General features: G+C 32.0%; 1 long non-coding RNA gene across 1 annotated transcript; it reads left to right on the forward strand.

Annotated features, from left to right (window-relative positions):
• Positions 1-10,552: 10,552 nt before the first annotated feature.
• LOC127736612 (uncharacterized) lies at positions 10,553-13,523 on the forward strand. Its single transcript, XR_007999079.1, has 3 exons — positions 10,553-11,242; positions 12,425-12,535; positions 13,404-13,523. It is a non-coding gene; the product is annotated as an uncharacterized LOC127736612 (long non-coding RNA).
• The last annotated feature ends 3,061 nt before the right edge of the window (positions 13,524-16,584 follow it).

The raw sequence follows: 16,584 nt of genomic DNA on the forward strand, positions 1-16,584 counted from the left end.
CCCATCTTATTTTGAATACTATACATGTTTTGAGCAACAAGAAAGCACAACTTCATTGTATTTAACCCAAAAAATTCAATGATTATAGATATTAGAAGATGTGGTCTGAGTGCCAATGAGACAACTCTCTGAACAGCATGCTATAAAGGGCCCCAAAATGACTACCGGGAAAACCAACGGTCTAATCTATATAAAAAACGAGAAATGAGAAATACTTATGAACCACATCAACAAACGACAACTACTGAACATCAGAACACCAAATAAAATTGGGGTATTATTTTAGTTAGGCCTCGTGATCCTCCTACACAATTGTGTTTATATATGAATAAAAAAACAGACAAACATAGGTCTTAAAACCAGGCCTATGCTATGTTGACATGTTTTATAGACGCCAGAGTATTAGTTAAGACAAAGTTTTCACCTCTCTGTACATACATATCTGTTTTATTATGTTGTTGAATTACTGTCGGATTGATGTTTGCACTTCATATACTTTTATATGTAATACATAAAGCCCTCCAAATAAGATCAGTCGTAATATTGTGCTTACCTCAAAACGATGATGAATACAAAATTGTCCATGAAATACATTTTATTTTTATGTTTTTCTTGTAAGAAGTTTAAGTTTCCGTTATGTTTTCAAATTCCCACTCATTTCCTTCCTACAATTGTATGACAAATGAAAATAAAGTGGGAAATACCAAAATACTATAATAAATACAATAGAGACACATTTGTTTCTTTATTTGGTTTCTCCTCTCTAACGACAAACCTCATGTTTACAATACGCATGGCATAATGGAAAATGGTGTTTTTTGGTTTTTTTTTTATATATCATGTATATGTAAACTTCACTTACGCTTGCGTGTGCTTCAGTACCACTTAGCTCTGTTTGAAATTATTAAGAAAATGACGCATTGGCGGCCCTATTCCGTACTATTAAAGAAATTGATATGGCCTATGAGAGACAGGTTGCATGAAATTGTTCGCACTACAATGAGCCCCCACCCCCCCCCCCCCCCCCCCTCTCTCTCCCCCCTCTACAATGACACACCACACACAAATATTTAATATATGAAATACCGGTATTAAAGCCTTTGTCATCATCTTCCAGAACAAGAAATTAACTCCTGATGAAGTTCAAAATCGAGTTCCGTATACAATGTATATACATAATTATGTATCACTATTTTTATCACAAAAACCTAATAATATAATATATCAAATTAAATGATAAAATTGTATACGAATTAACGTCAAACGCTATAATGATATAATGTCAAAAAAAATTCATTTTCGTTAACAAATTCAAAGATCCATCTTCCTTCTTCAATACACATTTATCCAATAATCTCTATCATTGTGATAAATTGTAAGAACGCCGTGGTTTCCGAAAATCTCCTCAAATATGGTCATAAGATAAATCTTATGACAAAGTTTAAGACCTTCTTATGACCATCATATGATTTGTTATAAAATGTAAATCGAGGCTGGCCTAAGATAGTCATACCTATCAAGCTGTTATGACCATGATGACATAAGTGAAACTTCTTTTTTTTAAATAATTATTAACAATAATAAAATAACCATTATCTTTTTTTTTCATTTAAATGAAAAGGAGATTATATATGAAAAGGAAAAAATCTAGGTTGATAATTTGTTTAGTAGGGCCAATAAGACCCTTATGTGTCGTAAATGTTAGTGCAAATTGAAAAGTTACCATACATATTACACTTAGATACACTGTGTTCCGTAAATAAAAACAAATGTTACATTCAACGAGTTGCAATGGCAACAAACTATGTGTATATTGTAAAATTTCTTGATTTTCCTTGTTTTAGTAAATTTTTTAGTATCTATATTAGACGGTCTCTAAAAACACCGAAAAGAGATTAATGTAGCACAAAGAAACACAAAACATACATGTATATAAGATATGAAATACCGGTACTAACCAAGCCTTTGCCATCATCTTCCAGAGCAAGAAATTAACTCCTGATGAAGTCCAAAATCGAGTTCCGTATAATAGTGCATATTGTGACGTAATTGTGAAGTCAAAACTTGTAAAATTTTATGTAACTCATTCATATCTCTTTTTTTTTGCATTTCCAAACATTAATAGTTATAAAAAACTTCATTTTCTTGGACCAAAACCGGGCCTTGATGCCCCGCACCTACTTCGTTAGTTTGTATATATACATGTATAATAGAATTCTATATTATTATACATGAAGTGTTATTTTTTGTGAATACTTTTAAGATTTAGTACATAGAGTGCTCGCTTAACCAATTACTGTGTAAATACGTAAATAAACTATTTAATAAGGAAAGAAATAATATATGTATTTATTATATATAATCACGAGAAGGAAAAGGAGTCATAAATTTTACGTCGCTGGTGATTTAGATTCTAATTGCCGAAGTGGAGAAGAATATTTATATATTATTTTGATAGCAGACTGCGGTAAATATCACTGATCACATAAGTGAACTTGCTGCGTAAACAGTTCTAAGAAGCTTGTAGAAAATAAAAGAGAACTCCCGATGTCGTAACTTTTATGATAATAATCATTGTTCATGTCGCGATGGCTCTTAAGTTTAAAATAAAAGCCATATCGTAACTTGTGACACTATTGAAAACAAATATAACGACTATGACAGTTCATAAGACCATCGTAGGACATGATGCCTTAGTCATAAGATACTTTCGAAAATCAGGCTCCTGGTGATTAATAAGAGTAGTTTCATTCATAACAGAGGTAACAACCCCCTTTTTCTCATACAAATACAGTTTAGAAATCTCTCTCTCTCTCTCTCTCTCTCTCTCTCTCTCTCTCTCTCTCTCTCATTTAAACGCGTTTTTTATATTTGAAATATACAAAACGTAATGCTTATCCGCTAAATCTGCAAGGAAACGGCAAAACTTTACCATACACTAAGAAAAATAGTATCCACTGCAGTTCGTACTTGTGTCAGCTCATACATTCGAACCATAATTGGTGTTCTCTGTACTCCTGCAATGAGTTTGGTTCTAATTTCTTGTAATTCGTCGATTTCAATAGCGGAGTTAAAATCCGTTTCAATCTTTTACTGGGTAAATGTATGCAATTTTAAAAGAAAGTCAAGAGAATAAATCAAACTTATAAGAACATACGAACAAAATCAAACACGAAACTAAACACAGCTAAGCTTAACAAGTTAAAGAGGTTATAGACATGATCATGATATAGGAGAAAATGAGAGCACATCTTCATAACAAAATAAAAAATATGAATAGAACTCTTAGGAAAGGGGAGTCTGAATACGTAGCTGCTCTAACAGTGTGAGTATATTCTACGACGCCTTTAACAAAACAGTGTACGATTCCAAATGTTCAATTTAAAAATGATTAAGGTAAAATGTTATAATAGAAACGAGTTTATAGAACATCTAGTATTTAGAGTAAATTACACTGAAAGTTCCAAAATACTGAAAGTTTATATTAAAGGAAAATGAAGCATAATAGATTTTGATATCAAAAGTAACGTTTTGTACAACATGTACCGCACTGAAAACAATGAATATTACTCACTTATAAAATGTAGCTCGGGCAGAAATCTAAATGCGCATTGAATAATATTATCCAGTTATCAATTATAGAAAACAAATACACGTTCGTCTATTTAAACAAAAGAAATAATTACTTCTTTGTCTTTCGAAATTTTCTAAATTCACATAATTATGTACTTCCCCGTTGATTAGTACTTCTTTATCAGACACTTGTTTATCTCTTGTTATTATATTCCTTGAATTTCATAAATAGCTTTAAAAATCGAGGCTTTTTGAAAACGCCTTTATTATATTTACTTTCACTTTTATCGCTAGACTAATTACTTTCAATTTTTCAGCGTTTCAAGTGCTCTAATTGAAATGGAGCGGAGGTAAATAATATTTTTTTATCGTTGAAGGATCACATAATATAATATTAACGCAAAAGATCTAAATAAAAATATAGTTGCCAACGCCTCTTTTAATTTCCAATCTCCTCATATCAAATTACCCTCAATAAAGTAGTCACCAACCAATACATGATTACAGGTTTTTTTTTATACGCCAGTTTACGGCACGTAATATGGTACACCATTGCCCGTCCGTCTGTCCTCCGGTCGTCCACTTGTCGAACAATAACTCAAAATCGAATTAACCGATTTGCATGAAACTTGTTGAATTGTTGATATCTGTTGACGTGAGCTGTCTTTTGATTTTTATAAAGTTTGGACTTTACGTTTCCGAGTTATGGGGTATAACTTATTCTAAAAAAGGGGGATTTTCAAGTTTTCAGACAATAATTCAACAGTGCTTTAATTAAGTTGGTTTCATGCAACTTTGATGAATTATTTAAATCTATTAATATTGAATTGAGCTGTTTTTCGATTTATATAAATTTTAGGTTTTAAGTTTCCGATTTATTGGGTTTTATTCATTTAAAAAGGGGGATTTTCCTGTTTTCGGACAATAACTCAACAGTGCTTTCAGCAGTTTTTATGAAACATTGTTGACTATACTTTATTTCTATTGAGGTGAGCTCACTTTAGCTGTTTTATAAATTTCTGATTTGACATTTAGGAGTTATGGAATGTTATTCTATGAACAGGCGACGGGCGTACCATGCGCTCAGAGCACAGCTGTTAATTTACTTGTGTGTAATTAAAACATTTTAAGGGCAAATTGAAATTTTTCGATATCTGTCAAACCTTTTATACCCATATAGGTTATAGAACATATGATAAAATGAAGCGATGATTATGAGTTAATTGATGGCTGCTTTTTATTAGCTGTTTTATAATATTGCAGTTCTGATCATAGTCACTGTTTCCTGTTTTTGTGTATCAAAAGGATTTCCCAGAATTATGTCATCTTCGATATCTACGGAAGGCTTAGATTGTCACTTTTCAGCTAAAAATTGTCAAAATTTCAGGACAAGGGCACAGGGCAATGGTGAGAGCCCCCTGATGTCTTAATCTGCCTAATATTAAGCAGACAGTTAGTTAATAGGTAGATACGAACGTGACTAAAAGAAATCTGGGTAGACTTTCTGTCTTCTATGTTTACGGAGGGCCAAAAGTGCCAGTTGGATATTCAAAATATATAGTGAAAACCTACCTGAGACCGCTGAAATGACGATGAGACCTCCCCCCCCTCCTGGTCTTTCAATGTCCATAAAATTCGAGGACATCATATACTCTGTATATATAAAGGTTGTATCAAAAGGATTTCCCAGAATAATGTCATCTTCGATATCTACGGAGGGCTTAGGGCTTAGATTGTCACTTTTCAGCTAAAAATTGTCAAAATTTCAGGACAAGGGCACAGGGCAATGGTGAGAGCCCCCTGTTCCCTCAATCTGCATGATATTAAGCAGACAGTTTGTTAATAGGTCGATACAAACGTGACTAAAAGAAATCTGGGTGGACTTCCTGTCTTCTATGTTTACGGAGGGCCCAAAGTGCCAGTTGGATATTCAAAATATATAGCTAAAACCTAGCCAACTGGCACTTTGGGCCCTCGTAAGCATAGAAGACAGAAAGTGTTCCTAGATTCCTTTTAATCACGTCTGTATCTACCTATTAAATAACTGTCTGCTTAATATCAGGCAGATTCAGACATCAGGGGGCTCTCACCATTGCCCTGTGCCCTTTGTCCTGAAATTTTGACAATTTTTTGCTGAAAAATGACAATATGTGCCCTCCTTAGATATAGAAGATGACATTATTCTAAAAAATCCTTTTGTTACAACCTTTATATATACAGAGTCTATGGTTTCGTTGAATTTTATGGACATTGAAAGAACAAGGGGGTCTTACCGTCATTTAAGCGGTCTCATGTATGTTTTCGCTATATACTTTGAATATCCAACTGGCACTTTGGGCCCTCCGTGAATTTAGCAGACAGGACGTGACCCAGATTCCTTTTAGTGACGTTTGTATCTACCTATTAACTAACTGTCTGCTTAATATTAGGCAGATTGAGACATCACGGGGCTCTCACCATTGCCCTGTGCCCTTTGTCTTGAAATTTTGACAATTTTTTGTTGAAAAGTGACAATATTTGCCCTCCGTAGATATCGAAGATGGGATTATTCTAGGAAATCCTTTTGATATAATCTTTATATATACAGAGTCTATGATTTCGTCGACTTTTATAGACATTGATAGAACAGGGGGGTCTTACCGTCATTTAAGCGGTCGCAGATAGGTTTTCACTATATATTTTTAATATTCAACTGGCACTTTGGGCCCTCCGTAAACATAGAAGACAGGAAGTCTACCCTAATTATTTTTAGTCATGTTTGTATCTACCTATTAACTAACTGTTTGCTTAATATTAGGCAGATTGAGACATCAGGGGCTCATACCATTGCCCTTAGCCATTTGTCCTGAAATTTTGACAATTGTTTGCTGAAAAATGACAATCTATGCCCTCCGTAGATATCGAAAATAACATTATTCTGGGAAATCCTTTTGATTCAATCTTTATATATACAGAGTTTATGGTTTCGTCGAATTTTATGGACATTGAAAGAACAGGGGGGTTTCAAAGTCATTTAAGCGGTCTCAGGTAGGTTTTCACTATATATTTTGAATATCCAACTGGCACTTTGGGCCCTCCGTCAACATAGATGACAGGAAGTGTACCCAAATTTCATTTAGTCACGTTTGTATCTACCTATTAACTAACTGTCTGCTTAATATTAGGCAGATTGAGACATCAGGGGGCTCATACCATTGCCCTGTGCCCTTTGTTCTGAAATTTTGACAATTTTTAGCTGAAAAGTGACAATCTATGCCATCCGTAGATATCGAAGATGACATTATTCTAGGAGATCCTTTTGATACAATCTTTATATATACAGAGTCTATGAATTCGTCGAATTTCATGGACATTGAAAGAACAGGGGTCTCACCGTCATTTTAGCGGTCTCAGGTATGTTTTCACTATATATTTTGAATATCCAAATTGCACTTTGGGCCCTCTGAAAACATAGAAGACAGGAAGTGTACCCAAATTCCTTTTAGTCACGTTTGTATCTACCTATTGACTAACGGTCTGCTCAATATTAGGTTGATTAGGACATCAGGGGGCTCTCACCATTGCAATGTGCCCTTTGTTCTGAAATTTTGACATTTTTTTGCTGAAAAGTGACAATCTATGCCCTCTGTAGATATCGAAGATGAGATTATTCTAGGAAATCCTATTGATTATATTTTTATATATATAGAGTCTATGATTTCGTTGAATTTTATGGACATTGAAAGAACAGGGGGTCTCACCGTCATTTAAGCGGTCTCGGGTAGGTTTTCACTATATATTTCTTATTTGGGGGCTTTCCATATATATTTCTATTTCTATTTTTAAATGTTTCTAGAGTGATGGGTTTTTGTTTTTGTTTTAAGAAATATTAGATATAAAATTACAGTTCTGATGTCGTTTTATTGATAAAAATCTATATTACATAAAGACAAATATGCAACTTACATAAGCATTGATAAGGGTTTATATTCGACAATTTGAAGGGGTCATAAAACGATTTCCTACGTATCTTTTCACTCCTTTCAACTATGAAAATCATGCTTTTAATGTTATCAAATATTATATTTTTTTTTATGATTTTCAACTAAATTTGAATATCGAACCGACTGCTAGCAGCCGGTTGGATATTGAATATCGAATATTGAATAACGAACCGGCCGCTAACTTCACATCCATTCACATCTCGATCATTTAAACTGAATCGTTGCAATCAAAAATCTAGCGTATTGCCAAATTACACATGAAAATTTTCAAATACAAATAAATCAACTTCAATTTTTTATCAATCACTCTTAATGGTTTGTCGAAAACATAATACTACTGCCTAAATAAATGGTATTGCAGGTTTCCATACTGGCATTACAAATTTCCCCATTTTGTACACCTCTCAGCTTGACAAAAATAACTGGCCATAGTGTTTTCTTTTCTGCATTTATGCCGGGTGTGCCGACCACCTTTCCATTTTAGGAGGTGGTCGTTTTTTTTTCAAATTTCGGATTTTTTTCGGTCCCGCACCGTAAAAATTTATATACTAATCGCGCCTCGCTGATTGTTTTCATTGACAAAAATGGCGGATCGTCAAATTTCAATGTTTTCTTTTATTAATCGGGGGAGAGAAAGGCAGATGACGATGGTGATAAGGAAAATTCTAGGCCAAATAAGTCAACTAAAACGGATAGTTGTATTGAAATTGTTGAAATGGAAACAGGTTGGGAACAATCCTCCAAATGAGGGATATCCCTTAAATGAGGGACTGTCTCTCTGGCAAGAGGTCATGTTAATTATGTTGGAGAAAAGAAAAGAGAAAAACTTAGATTTTTTAACTTATATGGGGAAAAAAATCGTTATATTTGGAACACATTTTCTAAAAGAGGGTCCCATTATTTTAAATGATAAATAATATATAATTCTTAAACATGTTTTGACCATATAATACCAAGTAGATGTATAGTTCTTTTGGAAAAGTTTCTGTAAATAAAAACAATATGTGCTCATTTGTATCTCGTCAAATGTACCCCTCATAAAAGAGATCGCCATTACATTGAGAGCTTACCCCTCATTTGGGGGGTTTTTCCCAAGCTGATAAATATGAACAGGACTTTAAATAGCTAAACGTCACAGAAGGAGGATATTACTGCTCTGTGTGCCAAAAAAAAACAGCACTAGAGCGAGGAACAGGACAGAAACTTGGATCGATAAGCCATGCATATGCTGGAGGAGGTTGTCATGCAAAAGCCATATCTGCTATCCGAGATCCGCAAAACTAATTTGTGAAATGAAAGGCTAGCAGTGATAGCAGAAGAACAGTCCAATTCTATTAAATTTGAAAACAATATTAACCCCAACCAACAGTAAAAAAAAAGGTTGGAAATGTTAAAACAAAAACAAAAAACACCCGGTTACAAGTGATTTTTTCAAAACACCCACCTTACCTTAGTGAAAAATTGGGAACACTGCTGGGTCTGTAATATAATGAATTGTTCCATCTTGGTTTAAATGATTTGTGGTATTCAAAAAAATTCTGTATGTAAAGATCATATTATGGTTATTAAACAGAGACTATGGGATATTGTCAAACAAGAGTAGATAGATGATATCATTTTTTTACTTTGCAGACATATTAATGTAAACCAATACCCGAAGTTACAAAAAAGTGTATTGTTAAATTTAGATTGTCATCACATAATCTAGCTATAGAGAAGGGACGACATTCAAATGTAAATAGAAACATTAGAACCTGTACATTGTGTATTGATGATATTGAGGATGAAATGTGTTTTATTTTATCATGTACTTTATATTCAGATTTGCGTGAATGTTTGATAACACCACATTATTGGCGTAAGCTATCTGTTTATAAACTTTTACAATTATTAAGCACTACTAATGTAAAAGACTTGTGCAACTTAGGAAAATATATATTTAGAGCTCTGAAGATCAGAAATGACTGTTTTCAGTAAGTTGATTTGTAATTGAGTTGTAACATATATTTGCTATTTGGAATATATTTATATGTATTTATTTATAGGTGTATTTGATACTTCTGTCTGTTTTGTCATGATCGTGTATTTTTGTAATTTATATTTAGCATATATTAATTATACATGTACCTATATGTTGTAAAACATTTGGTTAATGAAGAATTGAAATTGAGATTGAAATGGAATAAAACAAATTGATCTGTTGATGAATGATGATTGTTGATTATAAGGTACATCCCATCATTAGCATACTCACTTGAAGTTTTATTTTAACTGTATAAAGCTCTTCCTGGGAAAATTTGTATGCATTGCAAAACAAAAAAAAATACCGAAGGGAAACTCAAACACATAAGAAAAAAAAAATGACAATGCCATGGCAAAACGTTGGAAAACGACCTAAAGACAAACAACGTACGAAAACATAGCATTTAATACTAAAGACTATGTAACTAAAACCCGTCAAAAAATCGGGATGATCACATGTGCTCCCGTCCTGAAGGATTGGCAGATCATGCTGCTACACAATCGATGATAAATAAAATTCGGTAGGTCACATTAAAGGAAGAGAGGACGGAAATGTAATTACTTCAATTGGAGCATATCAGTCGTCATCTTTGAAACAGGTAACCCTTGGTGGTCAACCAACTCGTGATGGCGTCCGAAAAATTTGGAAATGAATAATTGTAACTTCCCAGCAAACACACAACATTTTAAAAACATTTTTTAAATGTCATATGGACGTCTCTCACAAAATATTTCAATAAGATATCATTTAAACATAAAAAAAAATGTTTATTTTATTGTTTTTGAAATGTTTTATTTCTAACATTTAAGTAAAATGTTTTTACAACATTAACAAAATATTATTTGCTAATATCTTTTATTCATGTTCTCAAACATTGTTCTAAAATATCCCGTAGATATTTTATAATATAAAAAAATAATATTTTCTTCAATTGGTATTTTATATTTTAAGAACATTTAAAGTAAATATTTTCCAAATATCCAAAAAACATTCTGCAAAAAAATGTTTTACAGAAAATATAGTTTTGCTATTTGCATAAAATGTTTTATAACGTAAAATTAAAATGTTTTACATAAAACATCTGAAAAATATCAGCTAAATGTTTTCTATAAAATATTCTGACATACACATTACTTAATAGTCTTACTGATATTTTATTCAACATTTTACGGATATAAAAATAACATTTTATTTAAACTTTATTCAAAACCCCACACACAACGTTTTGTGGAATTAGCTCGTTTTTTTCAGGATAAGATATAGTACTACATTTCATCAATATCATGACAAGCAAGATACTATGGTTGAAATCCTTAATTGATATCTTGAAGATCCTTGAAGTCAGATTGTATTCCTTCTTATTTTAAAATTCAAAAGAGTCAACATTAAATTACGCAATAATGTATTAATAAACAATCACCTTTTTTGTTTAATGTTTATTCATTTCGTTCGTGTATATTTTAGAAATTAAGAAATGAAAACTGTAACTGTACTAAGTTCAATTTTCGTATCGTTTAAATGTCTTACGGAAAACCGACCTTTTCCGGAATCGACTTTTGTTTTATCACCGGAAATGATTTTGAAATTTGAATTTCGAAACGAAGACAGGATGTCAACAAAGAGAGCCAAGAAAATTGTTTGTTACGCGATATATACTCACTTGGTAAGAATGATTAATCTGTTAAGATGAACTTGTGCATTCATCGTGTGTGTTCAATCATAATCGGAACCAAATTACATCTGTTTCTGGAGGTGCGGATCAGGGTTTTGAAAAAAGGGGGCCCCCTGCCCAAGGCAAGCAAACGTTTGGAGTGATACTTGCAAATAGTCTATACATTTATCTTATAAGTAGCTCCATAAGGGGGTCGGGGCCCCTAAATCCGCCACTGTTCAAGCATCTACGTACACCAATTATGAATTTGTTCATTGATATAAAAAAATTATAAGGATATGTGGCTTGTGTGTTTGATTGCCAATACACCTTATCGCTATTTGTCCGCCATTACTGGCCATGGACATCACAAAAGTTCCCATAAAATGTTGACGTCATATTAGAAAATATTTGACACCACAATTGAAAGTAATACACCTTATCGCTATTTGTCCGCCATTACTGCACATCACACAACTGTCACAAGTTTCCTTAAAATTTTGACGTCATCATAAAAAATATCTGATGCCACAATGGAAAAGTGATTGTTGTTTGACGTCAAAAGTTCAAGCAGGATAGATTCTCGGATCAAGCGGGAATAGCGATAAGGTGTATTATTGTATGACGTATGCTGACGTAAAAAGTTCAAGCGGGACAAATTTCCAAATACTGAAATAGCGATAAGGTGTATGAGACAGCTATCCACTAGAATTTAAATGACTTGGATAAAAGAAATTATAGGTCACTGTACAGCTTTCAAAACTGAGAAAACCAATGCCATATAGTCCACTTTGAAGCCTTGACAAACAAATGTTAAACTTTTCTCAACACAATTGAAACAAAACAACTAACTGCCTACATTAAATACACATTATGAAAAAATTTGACAGACTTAAACCAACAACAACTATTGCAATAAGCATGACTCAATACCTTGTTTCCGAGGCACACAAACAAGTTACAATAACACTAATATAAGCACCATTTGAATATGGAGATTTTTTTTTCTAGTAAAATCAGTGTATGTATGTATTTGCAAAACAGTAAATTAAATTTCCCTTAACAGCTTAATGAACATTACAAAGACTATGTAAGACTTCAGTACAAGCAAGATAATATAAACTGTTGCTTAAAATTATATTTATTGCTTCATACACACAATGTACATACAATGTATCTTTTATTTTTTAACAGGAGCTAAAAGAAAAGCCACAAAGGACAAGTTCAATATGCAGGTTTACAATTTGGAAGTGGCGCAGGTTCTTTGGAATGTCTACAACCTTTCAGGAGAATTTTTTTTTTGAAGTAAGATTTTCATACAGAATTACTGTTATTCCATATTTAATTCAAATATTTAGCATAAACAATGCATTACATTCAAGATTAAGGGCATACAATACAGAAAAGATATCTGGATATTTGAATAAATAATTTTTTTTGTGACAAAATAGAAACAAGTTGTTTATTTAAATCAATCTTTTAGTCCAACAGTGTGCTTTCATAAACAACATATTTGCTTTCCTTTGAAGTATTTCAAATACATATAAACAACTCATTTAATGACATCTGTGTGTTTCTCGGAAGTTAAGTTATATTATTATCATCATTGTGAAAACAATGCTTAACACTTCGATAAGTTATTATGTGCCTATAGTATACTTCTAGGACTGTATCATATGCCCTTAGATACAAATGACAAGTTATAAACTATGTCACTCTACAGAGTTTAACACTTAAAAATGACAATAAGATGTTTAATGACATTATGTAGCAGGGCTTTTAAAGGCCCCTACATGATACAATGCATTTAATGAAAACTAAAAAAAAACAAGAAAAACAACAGCCTGATTTATACAAAACAATAAAAGAAAAAAATTATGATAGACAACAATCAACGAGTATAATGAAATAAGACTCTTGACTGGACACATATCTAGTCTAAAGTTTTTTATGTGTTTTTTTTTTTAATAACTTAATGAAGTTCAGCGTGGCATATTGCTCTCTCTTAACACGGTCAGTCATTTATCGTCCCCTTCCGACAGACTATCATCGTTATTTGTTTCAAAACTTTAAAGGGGAGGGGATGTATATCCTTCAGGCAACGTGAATCGTTCTATAATAAAGGAATGTGCAAGAAGTTTATATATGAATGTAAGATTAATTTTTTTTTCAGAAGCATGGCACAGCAAGAAAAAGATATAAGACACTACAAGACATTCCAAGTGATTTTGAATAAGACAATTGATTGACTTTTTCAATGTATTCTTAAATAAATCAAATAGTTGATGTAAAATGGTGTTTTGTTCTCATCTCTTCAGCCAATTATCAATGATTATTGACTGAAGATTTAACCCTATTAGAAGTGTAGCGTTTTAGTTTAGAAAGAGAAGTTGTATTGAAAAATCTGAATTTGGGACACAAGTTTTAGTCAATGTAACTTGAACTTAAAAATGTGGATAATGTTTGCATAATGTCCAATGGCATATATGTCATGCATGTTCAGGTTGACATATGCATGATGTGTATAAGATAGGTAATAAAAGTTGAGAGTGAAAAACTAAAAATTATACCATTGTGGTTAGAATGTGGGCTTTCTTGCACTGTCTGTCGTCTGTCCACCTATATTTGTCGGATTTTGTCCAACAAATATTTTCATCACTGTTTTTCCCAAAACTGCTGATCAAGATGAGGTGATATTTAATGTTGAATGTTCTCAAATTTTTCATTACTTTAATTAGTAATGCTGATGAACAGAATGACTTCATATTTGGTAAGTGGCTTGACCATGATGAGTTGTGTCTGCCATTTTGGATGTGTCAACATTTGTAGATACTTCTTGTTTTTAGAGACTTTGAATTGTGAATTTCATATGCTTAGCAAAACAACTGATTTATTCTTGTTTGTATATAGAATTAATCACTGTGTATAAATAATTTAACTAATGATTTGTTATTTAAAAAAGCAGGAAACTCAATCAGAAGTACAGAAATTTTTATATTGATATGATCTAGATATCAACCAAAAACATCTGCTTAAACATTTTGAAAACATTTTTTAGGCACAGTCTCACTTGCAAGAAAACATCCAAAAAACATTTCTATAACATTATTTGATGTTCATGATGTTTTTCAAACGTTCAGAAAATATTTCTAGAAAATATTTTTTAAAAGATTATCAAAATGTTTTATACGCCATTGTTTTTCACATTATCATGATATTTCTTTACAACATTTTAATTATATTATGCAAATATTTTAGAAAATATATTAGAAAACGTTTTAGCGATATATATTCTACCATACATTTAATGTTTTTCTCACGTTTTTTTTGTGATATTTTCATGACATTAGACACAACATTTTAAAAACATTTTAAAGATGTTTTTTATGTTTGCTGGGTTATTATAACCCTTCGAACTTTGCCTTTAAAAAAATCCTTGCAGCAACAACTATCTATCAATGATAGGAAATACAAGCTCTGGGTTATCGTATCAATAAACTCATCATAGATACCAGGATAAAAAAATTATATTTACGCCAGACGCGCGTTTCGTCTACAAAAGACCACTGGGAGATAAATACTCCATTTGCAGACATTGCTTAAATGTTGTTACATAGAATTGAAAATTTATGTGTAAGAATATTAATGTATTCGGTAACTAGAACGTTGATGAGCGATGAATCTAAACCTGTATTATTCAATTTAACATGTTCACTTAAGGCACGATATAAAATGTCAGTGAACTCTGCAATGAGGTTCCTGAAAAAATGCGATGACACATTCATAAGACGGACGACAACGCTGACACACAGTAAGGCGATGGACAAATGTATATCAGTATCACATTAATTAAACTATTACTAGTAAATAGCTTTTAATATTGCATCATTCAATGAAATGCATATAATTATATATATATATACAACTACATTTGTTGCATAGGGATGTTACGCTTCAGTCACTCCAAACTAGTTCTCACAATGTCTGAACCAATCCTTAAAAACACGTAAAAACGGTTTGTGGTCTGGCTTGAACTTATACAGTCTATAGAAAGTGGGAATCCAGAAAACCGTTTTATGTGGAATCTCGATATTTAAGAAATAATTCATGGTGACTTAAATTTATACTGATTTGACCATGGGTTTGCCATTTATGCTAAATATTTTACCACAAGCGGAAAAAAGGGAAAACCCGTTGTAAAGCCAGTATAAATTCAAGCCCCCATGAATTATTCTATTCTTATAGGACAAATACGGTAATTCTTTTGGATCGAAGTGCTCTTGGTGAAGGCAAAAAAGCTGCCTTTCCCGTAAATAAACGCACTATTACATTGACGTAAAAGAACGGAGCAAACTGAACTATTGACATGCTTAAATTATTTACAATCACGTATTTAGATAAGTTTGGATGAAACTAAATGATAATTTTACTTATATGTAAAACAAGAGGCTGTCAGAGAGACAGCAAACCAGATTTTCCTGCAGAGGTTGAACCCTGAACAGATGAGCAAGTATGGACACAACATTTAAGCTTAAAACAGCTCTGAATTTTGATTGTGATTGAATATTTGATACAGCATTGGTTTGTGACACAAACTAAATGTGTTCAAAGAACTGAAAAATTTGAAATTAAACATTTACCTATTATGGTCCAATATCCAAATTATAAGTACATTGCTAGAATCAGCATACTGTGGATTCATTATTATTCGTTGGATACCAATTTTCGTGGGTTTCGTGTGCACAGGTGAACCACAAATTCAAATGTTCAACGAATAACATATTTTCAATAGGCTTTGTATACAGAGATTGGCAAAACCACGAAATCAAATAACCACGAATATGCAAGTTTTCAGCAATCCACGAAAATTGATACCCACGAAAATAAATGAATTCACAGTATCAAAGAACCCCAATAGTTCAATTTTTGATGAAATACTTCTAAGTTAAATCAGTTTTGTTCAAATGGAAATAAATCAAACTTTATTTCCATGAACCAATAATATAAATCTAAAATTAAATATAATTTCACCATAGACTCTAAAATTAGATATGACTTAAAAAGATATGATGTTATATTTATTTTAAATTATATCAGATATAAATAATAGTTTTCTAATAAATCTGTCACTTCAATTATAATTGGATGATTGCATTGGAAATTAACAGATGTGGATTATCTTATCACTTAGTGTAGAAATCAAAATCAAACTTTATATATATAGCTGATAGTTCCCAATATTTTTTCGTTCATTTGTAACATACTAATATAGATCTGCAACTTATCTAATCTTATTTTAACTTTTTAACTTATAAATAATAGATTATTATCTATTGAATTTTTATATCTGGAAC

This window comes from Mytilus californianus, unplaced genomic scaffold (genome assembly GCF_021869535.1).
Source record: "Mytilus californianus isolate M0D057914Y unplaced genomic scaffold, xbMytCali1.0.p SCAF_34, whole genome shotgun sequence".
Taxonomy (NCBI): Eukaryota; Metazoa; Mollusca; class Bivalvia; order Mytilida; family Mytilidae; genus Mytilus; species Mytilus californianus.